The following is a 10,785-nucleotide window of genomic DNA, read 5'->3' on the forward strand; positions in this document are numbered from 1 at the left end:
CCTCGATAAATCCGTGATAGTGTTCATAGATGACATTCTCATCTACTCGAAAAGCCAGGAGGAGCATGGCCAGCATCTACGAGAAGTGTTGGAAGTCTTAAAGAAGGAGAAGCTGTATGCAAAGTTCTCCAAGTGTGATTTTTGGATCCGAGAAGTCCAATTCTTGGGTCATGTGGTTAACCAAGAAGGGATAATGGTTGACCCAGCAAAAATCGAAGCAGTGATGAAATGGGAACGACCGAAAAGTCCCACGGAGATTCGAAGCTTTCTGGGATTAGCCGGATACTACCGACGATTTATCCAAGGCTTTTCTTCGATAGCTGCTCCATTGACAGCTCTGACCCACAAAGGAGCTACTTATACATGGAGTGAGAAGCACGAAGAAGCATTCGAGAAGCTAAAGAAGAAATTATGTGAAGCACCGATTCTTTCTCTACCCGATGGAGTTGAAGACTTCGCGGTCTATAGTGACGCATCTGGAGTTGTGTTGGGTTGTGTTCTGACCCAAAGAGAAAATGTGATAGCATACGCATCTCGACAATTGAAGGAGCATGAGAAGAACTACCCCACTCATGATTTGGAGTTGGCAGCGGTAGTTTTTGCCTTGAAGATATGGAGGCATTACCTCTATGGCATGAAGTGCAAGCTTTTCACTGATCATAAGAGTCTACAGTATCTCTTCAATCAGAATGAATTGAATATGAGACAACGACGCTGACTGGAGTTACTCAAGGACTACGACTGTGAGATATTTTACCACCCTGGTAAAGCAAATGTTGTCGCTGATGCTCTCAGTCGAAAAGTCAAACTTGAGAGAAAAAGGCCAAGAGCATTGAGAATAGAAGTTGTCTCGACGATTGTGGAAAGTATCAGGAAAGCTGAAGAAGAAGCTTCAGAGAAGAATGACCGAAAGGAAGAACGTTTGGGCAAAACATTAGTGTTCGGTACAAACAATCAAGGACTGAAGGTATTCCAAGATAAGATTTGGGTACCTAAGACAGGAGGAGTAAGGGAACTTCTGATGGAAGAAGCGCACAAGACCATGTACTCAATTCATCCCGGCAGCACAAAAATGTATAGGGACCTAAAACCCTACTACTGGTGGCCGACGATGAAGCTCGATGTTGCAAAGTATGTGGCCGAGTGCGTAACTTGTGCAAGAGTTAAGGCACAACATCAGAAACCGTATGGGAGTTTAGAACCTTTACCTGTACCCATGGGTAAATGGGAAGACATCACCATGGATTTTGTGACTAAACTGCCCAGGACGAAGAACGGTCACGACATGATTTGGGTGGTCGTGGATCGTTTCACTAAAAGTGCACACTTCATAGCAGCCAACGAATGATGGTCTATGGATAAGCTCGCTAATGCTTACGTGAAGGAAGTGGTAAGACTTCACGGTGTTCCTCTACCGATTGTATCGGATCGTGATAGTCGTTTCACGTCAAGGTTTTGGAGAAGTCTACAAGAGGAATTGGGTACGAAGTTGTGTTTGAGTACAGCTTACCATCCGCAGACTGATGGTCAGAGCGAAAGAACGATTCAAACTCTGGAAGATATGCTGAGAGGATGTACCCTGGAGTTCCAAGGTAACTGGGATGAACACTTACCTTTGGTAGAGTTTTCCTACAACAACAGTTTCCACTCGAGCATAAAGATGGCACCCTATCAAGCCTTATATGGACAAAAGTGTCGTACGCCGTCTTGTTGGCTTGAGGCTGGAGAAAACCAGTTTATGGGCCCCGAGATAGTCCATGAGACTGCTGAGAAGTTGAAGGTGATCAGGGAAAGGATGTTAGCAGCTCAGGATCGTCAGAAGAGCTATGCTGATAAGAAGAGACGACCGATGACCTTCGAAGTTGGGGATTCGGTTTTGCTTAAAGTCTCACCGTGGAAGGGACTTATAAGATTCAGTAAACGAGGAAAGCTAAGTCCAAGGTTTATTGGACCGTTTAAAGTTATTCAGAGAATTGGGAACCAAGCTTACAAGCTCGAATTACCCGAAGAACTAGATGGTATTCAAAACACCTTCCATGTGTGTTATATGAGAAAGTTCACGGGAGAAGTTCCCGACATAATTCCAATCTCAGAGTTAAGGATGGATGAGAATAAGAGGCTAATCGAAGAGCCCGAGACAATTGTTGACCGTAAGACTAAGAAGTTACGACGCAAGATGGTCGATTTAGTACTAGTCCGATGGAAACATTCGAATGGGCCGAATCTCACCTGGGAAACAGAGAGTGACATGATGAATCGCTATCCGCATCTGTTTGCTGATGCATGATTCCGGGGCGGAATCATCCTAAGGGGGAGAGAATTGTAACGCCCGGGTTTCGGGGTAAAGCATTATCAGATGATGTAATAGTCTAGGTCAACTATTGTAACTCTTTTGAGATAATAAAGATGAAATATTTGAGTATTATGTGAATTATGTGCCTTTATATGCTTATTATTTATTTATAATGATATAATAAACAAAGGATAAAAATAAGCGTCAAAAATAAAGTGTTAGATAAACCCAATATCGATGAAGAAAGTTGTATTGGTCGTGACAAGGATTCCGGAAATATAAAGAACGCCGAAATCCGAGTTATAACGAAGAAGTTATGACCTGTCGAAGTTTCACGACAAAACCGACACGACGTCGTGTGACGTAAATAGTGAATTTACGATAGAGGACTTTTTGGCCTTAGTAATCTAAACCAAATTTGTAGTATACGTTAAACCGAGAGCGTGCATAAAAAGAACACCCAAATCTGACTTCGTATGAGGAAGTTATGAATTTTCTAAGATTCGGCTTAGCAGTGCACAGCCTGAAACTCGAATTTTAGATCGGGAGGTTTTTGGCCTACGCGACCTAAATGAGAATTGAAGATCTCATTAATAGGAACTCAACGGTAAAAAGACAGACGAAAACGGAGTCCGTATGTAGAAGTTATGAATTTTACGCGGACATTTAACAGTATAATCTCCTCGTACTGTTAAATTTAAGATCGGTCAAAAATTAGTCGATGAAGTCAAAATGAAAGTTGTAGATCTTATATTTACCTACACGTGGATATAAAGAATGTCAAAAACGGAGCTCGTATGTGAAAGTTACGGATTTTAGAAGTCGGAAGTGTTGTGCGAAAATGGGTGACGTGGCACAATCTTGGCCATTGCTTTCTCCCCAAGTCTTGCCACCAGATGGTGACATGTGGCACCAAGTTCAGCCATATTTCACCCTATAAATAGAACCCCTCTCACCCTCATTTTCTTCACACCTTTCCCATTCTTTCTTTCTCTCTCTAAGCCCCCTAACCCCCCTAAAGTCTAGGTAAACCCCCTAGCACCCGATGAAAGCCCCGAGGCTCCCGGAATCCCAAGAAAAAGGGTCTTTCGGTTTGGAAATGCTGCTCCAAGCGAAGCCCGGTTTTCTATAAAACCCGTTGTAAGTGAGCTACGCCTACGCTATTTTTAATATAGCTTTTATTTAATTATAATAACATTATTAGGAGCTTAAAATAAGTATTTGGGTTATTATTATGGGTTATATAACATTTGTTTAACGCTTATATAATAGTAATAATAGCTAGACTATTATTTAGTCACAGTTAACGTTAGACTAAACCCTAGTGGTATTGATACTAGGTTTTGTCAAGGGAAAAATTGTTTTGAGATAACGAAACGCTGTCCGAGTACCGAGTCACCACCCTAACAGGTGAGTGCATAGTCACTTTCATCTTACACATAGATATGAAGTATTTAATATGTGACATCCCCATTTTCACGGCCATAAAAGACCGATTTTGTTTATGCTTGTTTGAAAATCAGAGTAACATTTTAAATAAAAGTGTTGCGGAATTTGTCCCAAAACAAAATATGATAAAGATTTATCAAAAGCACTTCCAAGGAAATGTATTTCATTAAAAGACTCGGGATGTCATGTTCGATACAGATCAAAAGCATAAACAGTACAACATAAGCCTTACTACATCATTTCATATCTACAGGCCTATATCCGTAATCCCTCATCTAAAACATCACATCTATGCTCGAGCGCCACTACCTGTAATACATGAAACTGAGTGGGCCAGGCTTGGGAGCCTGGTGAGCACATAGGGTTTTCAACCCACAATAAATAAGTTTATTAATTTCATCAATCAACAATAACCCGATTACCCGTTCCCGTTACCCTCACTTTACGTCCCTAACACCTATCATAAGGTACCTAGCCTAAGGATCATCATCGGGATGGACACTACTACTAAGGGGGTTCCTCAGCAATAAATGTCCTAAAGGCAACCACGAGGGGGATGGAGTACACCGGTGAACACATCGTTCACAAACACCTACAGGTTGCGAGCCTGCTAGCGTTCCACTGGACTGTCTAGAAGAGTCCGTGGTCGTCATCTATACTCCGCTAGATGACTGGATCACCAACAACATCGAGGCCTCTCATCATTTTATCACACATCGTCTTATTACATCTACCCATGTTTTACCCCAACATTTTTGTAGATATAAAATACATATACAGTTTAAATCATGAAAAACGTGTATGAAAATCATTCATCCAACATAGACAGCAAGTATTCAGATAATATGCACACATAGCACATAATTTATATAAAATACTTCATATCTATGTGTAAGATGAAAGTAACTATGCACTCACCTGATTAGGTGGTGACTCGGTACTCGAACAACACTTCGTTATCTCAAAACAATTTTTCCTTGACCAAAACCTAGTATCAATACCACTAGAGTTTAGTTTTAACGTTAACCGCGACTAATTAATAGTCTAGCTATTATTATTATTATATAAGCGTTAAATAACACCCAATATAACTCATAATAATAGCCCAAATAATTATTTTAAGGACCTAATAACATTACTATAATTATTTAAAAGTTATATTAAAAATTGCGTAGGCGTAGCTCACTTACAGCGAATTTTAAAGAAAACCGGGCCTTGCTCGGAGCAACGTTTCCGAACCGAAAGACCCTTTTTCTCGGGACTCCGGGAGCCTCGGGGATTCCTTACGGTGCTAGGGATTTTTCCTAGGGTTTAGGGGAGTTAAAAGGGTAGCGAGAGAAAGAGTTGTGAAAATGTGTGATTTCCTCGGCAGCCCTCGCAGGGCATTTATAGCCGCGAGCCTCGGACGTACGTTGGGCGTAGTCCTTGGCTACGCGGGGCGTAGTCTTCGGATAAGGTCACCAGCTCGGATCCAGCTGGCTCGCATGCCTACTCTCCGAAGTGGATAAGGCTAAGTACGTCGGGCGTACCCAGCTTCGGACGCGGGGCGTAGAGCGAGGCTTCGTGGCGATCATCGGATGCGAGGCCATGCTCAGCAAGCAACGGCTGAGATTTGGCCACGTCAGCACCTCCTTGCAGATTTCGCAATTTTCCTTCCCGACTTCTAAAAATCATAACTTTCGCATACGAGCTCTGTTTTCGACGTTCTTTATATCCACGCATAGGCGGGAACGTACTCTACAACTTTGGTTTAGACTCCGTCGGCTTATTTTGACTTTAATTTAAAAGTTATATTTTTAACAGGCCGGGACAGGATTGGTCCGTTAAAAATTCATAACTTCTTCATCCGACGTCCGTTTTCGTCTGTCTTTTTATCGTTGTGCTACTATTAACGAGATCTTCGATTCTCGTTTAGGTTGCGTCGGCTAAACACCGCTCGATCTAATATTCGATCTTCGGGCTGTACACTGTTAAGCCGAAACTTCGAAAAATCATAACTTCCTCATACGAAGTCAGATTTGGGCGTTCTTTTTTATGGACGCTCTCGGTTTAACGTTTTCAACGACTCTCGTTTAGATCGCTAAGGCTAAAACTCGCTTTATCGTAAATTCACTATTTACGCTTCCCGGTGTCGTGTCGGTTCCATTGCGAAACTTCGACGGGTCATAACTTCTTCTTTATAACTCGGATTTCGGCGTTCTTTATATCTCCGGAATCCTTGTTTCGACCACTACAACTTTATGTAAAGATATCGGGCTTATCTCACACTTTAATTTTGATGCTTATTTTTATTCTTTATTAATTATACATTTATAATTAAATAATAAGCATATAAATTCACATAATTCACAAAATACTCAAATATTTCATCTTTATTACATCAAAAGAGTTACAATAGTTGACCTAGACTATTACATCGTCTAAAAATGCTTAGCCCCGAAACCCGGGCGTTACAATTATCTCCCCCTTAGGATGATTCCGTCCCGAAATCATGCGTCAGCAAACAGATGCGGATAGCGACTCATCATGTCATCCTCTGTTTCCCAAGTGTGATTCGGCCCATTCGAATGTTTCCAACGGACTAGCACCAAGTCGACCATCTTGCGTCGTAACTTCTTAGTCTTACGGTCAACAATTGCCTCGGGCTCTTCAATCAACCTCTTGTTTTCATCCATTCTTAATTCTGAGATTGGAATTATGTCGGGAACTTCTCCCGTGAATTTCCTCAGATAACACACATGGAAGGTGTTATGAATACCATCGAGTTCTTCGGGCAATTCCAGCTTGTAAGCTTGGTTCCCAATCTTCTGAAGAACTTTGAACGGTCCAATAAACCTTGGACTCAACTTTCCTCGTTTTCCGAATCTTATAAGTCCCTTCCACGGTGAGACTTTAAGGAAAACCGAATCCCCAACTTCGAAGGTCATCGGTCGTCTTTTCTTGTCAGCATAGCTCTTCTAACGATCTTGAGCTGCTAACATTCTTTCCCTGATCACTTTCAGCTTCTCAGCAGCCTCATGGACTATCTCGGGGCCCATATACTGCTTTTCTTCGGCCTCAAGCCAACAAGACGGCGTACGACACTTCTGTCTGTACAAGGCTTGATAAGGTGCCATCTTGATGCTCGAGTGGAAACTGTTGTTGTAGGAAAATTCTACCAAAGGTAAGTGCTCATCCCAGTTACCTTGGAAATCAAGGGTACATGCTCTCAACATATCTTCAAGCGTTTGAATCGTTCTTTCGCTCTGACCATCAGTCTGCGGATGGTAAGCAGTACTCAAACACAACTTCGTACCCAATTCCTCTTGTAGACTTCTCCAAAACCTTGACGTGAAACGACTATCACGATCGGATACAATCGTTAGAGGAACACCGTGAAGTCTTACTATCTCCTTCACGTAAGTATTTACGAGCTTATCCATAGACCACCTTTCGTTGGCTGCTATGAAGTGTGCACTCTTTGTGAAACGATCCACGACCACCCAAATCATGTCGTGACCGTTCTTCGTCCTGGGTAGTTTAGTCACAAAATCCATGGTGATGTCTTCCCATTTACCCATGGGTACAGGTAAAGGTTCTAAACTCCCATACGGTTTCTGATGTTGTGCCTTAACTCTGGCACATGTTACACACTCGGCCACATACTTCGCAACATCGAGCTTCATCGTCGGCCACCAGTAGTAGGGTTTTAGGTCCCTATACATTTTAGTGCTACCGGGATGAATCGAGTACATGGTCTTGTGAGCTTCTTCCATCAGCAGATCTCTTATTTCTCCCGTCTTAGGTACCCAAATCCGATCTTGGAATACCAACGTCTTTCCCAAACGTTCTTCTTTTCGGTCATTCTTTTCCGAAGCTTCTTGTTGAACTTTCTTGATACTTTCCACAATCGTCGAGACAACTTCTATTCTCAACGCTCTTGGCCTTTTTCTTTCAAGATTGACTTTTCGACTTAGAGCATCAGCAACAACATTTGCTTTACCGGGGTGGTAAAGTATCTCACAGTCATAGTCCTTGAGTAATTCTAGCCAGCGTTGCTGTCTCATGTTCAATTCTTTCTGATTAAAGAGATACTGGAGACTCTTATGATCAGTGAAAAGCTTGCACTTCGTGCCATAGAGGTAATGCCTCCATATTTTCAAGGCAAATACTACCGCTGCCAGCTCCAAATCATGAGTGGGGTTGTTCTTTTCGTGCTCCTTCAATTGTCGAGATGCGTATGCTATCACATTTTCTCTTTGGGTCAGAACACAACCCAACCCGACTCCAGATGCGTCGCTATAGACCACGAAGTCTTCAACTCCATCGGGTAGAGAAAGAATTGGTGCTTCACATAATTTCTTCTTTAGCTTCTCGAATGCTTCTTCGTGCTTCTCGCTCCATGTATAAGTAGCTCCTTTGTGGGTCAAAACTGTCAACGGAGCAACTATCGAAGAAAAGTCTTGGATAAATCGTCGGTAATATCTGGCTAATCCTAGAAAGCTTTGAATCTTTGTGGGACTCTTCGGTCGTTCCCACTTCATTACAGCTTCGATTTTTGCTGGGTCAACCATTATTCCCTCCTGGTTAACCACATGACCCAAGAATTGGACTTCTCGGATCCAAAAATCACACTTGGAGAACTTTGCATACAATTTCTCCTTCTTCAAGACTTCCAACACTTCTCGTAGATGCTGGCCATGCTCCTTCTGGCTTTTCGAGTAGATGAGAATGTCATCTATGAATACTATCACGGACTTATCGAGGAATGGTTTACAAACCCTGTTCATCAGATCCATGAATGCTGCTGGAGCATTGGTTAGTCCAAACGACATAACCAAGAACTCGTAGTATCCATATCTCGTTCTGAACGCAGTCTTCTCGATATCCTGATCTCTCACCTTCAGCTGATGATATCCTGACCTAAGATCGATCTTTGAGAAATAGCTCGAACCTTGCAGCTGATCGAATAGGTCATCAATCCTTGGCAATGGATAGTTGTTCTTCACTGTTGCCTTGTTCAGCTCTCGGTAGTCTATACACATTCTCATGCTTCCGTCTTTCTTCTTCACGAATAGCACCGGAGCTCCCAGGGTGATGAGCTAGGTCTGATAAAACCGTTGTCCAACAACTCCTGAAGTTGCGTCATGAGCTCCTTCATCTCCGTCGGTGCTAAGCGGTACGGTGCCTTTGCTATCGGTGTTGTACCTGGTAACAAGTCTATCCGAAACTCCACTTGTCTATCAGGTGGTAATCCGGGAAGATCTTCGGGAAAGACTTTCGGATAATCACACACAACCGATATATTTTGCACCTCTTTCTTTTCCTTCTTAGAATCGATTACGAATGCCAAGTATGATGCACATCCCTTGGACAAACATTTTCTGGCTTTCATCAGGGAGATGATTCCAGAATTTACTTGGCGTTTGTCCCCGTACACCATAAATGACTCTTTTCCGAGTGGTTTTACCCTTACTATCTTCCCGCATTGAATCTCAGCATCGTTGGTACTAAGCCAATCCATTCCCAGAACGATGTCGAAACCGTTCAATTCTATGGGTAACAGCTCCTCGTGGAATTCATTTCCGTTTAGGTCGATGACGATGTTCTTAATACGATTACTAACAGGTACGAACTTGCCACTGGCAACTTCCACAATTAGGGCATTATCAAGTTTTTCTACAGGCAATGCTAATTTCCCACCAAATTTATGCGATACAAAGGAGTAGTTTGCTCCGGAATCAAACAGTATATTGGCAGGCAATCCATTTACAAGAAAGGTACCTGAAGCGACGTCTGCTGCCTCCTTTGCAGCCTCGAGCGTCATCTGGAAGGCTCTTGCCTTCGGCTTCGGTGGAATGTTGGGTCTTCCTGCCTCCTTCTTCTTTGGACAGTCCCTCGAAATGTGCCCTTCCTTGTTGCACTCATAACAGACCTTCTTAGTGAACGTGCACTCGTTGGTATAGTGCCCAGGTTTTCCACATTTGAAACAAGTGACTCATCCGTCACATTTCCCCTGGTGCTTCTTCTTGCACTTGTCGCACCATTTGGCTTCACCTCCTCCAGACTTCTGCGTACCAGACCTTGAGAACTTGCTTTTATTGCTAAATTTCGACGACCCATCAAATTTCCTTTTCTCTCCCACCTCCGCTCTCTCCAGACCCTTCTCTCGTATCTGGGTCTCCACATTCTTAGCAGCCCAGATGGCGGCTTTCAGAGTGGTTGTTTGCTTGACCATTGGACCGAAGTCCGCTAGTAATCCGAGGGAAAACTTGTTAACCTTGGAGAGTTCAGTTGGGACGAGGTGAGGAACAAGCTTCATTTTCTCTGTAAAGCTTGCAGCGTATTCAGTAACGCTCATTCTTCCCTTCTTCAGATTCTGGAATTCGTTGTTGATCTCCAGAAGATCCTGCTCAGAGCAGTATTGCATCTTTAACTGCACCATAAAATCCTCCCACGACATCTTGCTCGCTTCTCCTTTGGGCATTGAATCAGCTAGTAGCTTCCACCAGCTTAGTACTCCAGATTTCAACAAAGGAACCGCGAGAGCGGTCTTCTGCCTGTTGCTACACTCGCAACTCTCAAACATCGTTTCCATCTCGGAGATCCAGTTCATGACTTCCACCGGCGTCGGGCTTCCAGATAGACATGGTAGTTTAGATGCCATGAAATCCTTGTATTTGCATCCACGTCCATCATTTCCTCCATCCTGGTGGTTTTGCCTAACTATCGGTGGGTTGGCTTGACCAACAGTCCCACTGTAGTTTCCTCCTTCAAATGGCCCATCATTCAGCTCGGGCTCTACGATTGGTATGGTAGCTTCCTCGCGATTTTGTTGGAGCAAACACCTGGTTTCCTCCATTTGACGATCCAACATCATCTGGATCATCGCTTGCACTCCGGCCATCGTGATTGGCTCAGGAACATCTGCTACAACAGGTATTTGTTGAATCACTGGGGGTTGATTCATATTCCCATTTGCATTCCCAGCTCCACTGCGGGTTCTTGCCATTTTGATCTATACACCGAATAAGGTGAATTTAGATCTTTATTCAGGATAGACG

The sequence above is a fragment of the Lactuca virosa genome, chromosome 4, assembly GCF_052849685.1.
Source record: "Lactuca virosa cultivar CGN04683 chromosome 4, Lactuca_virosa_CGN04683_v6, whole genome shotgun sequence".
Taxonomy (NCBI): domain Eukaryota; kingdom Viridiplantae; phylum Streptophyta; class Magnoliopsida; order Asterales; family Asteraceae; genus Lactuca; species Lactuca virosa.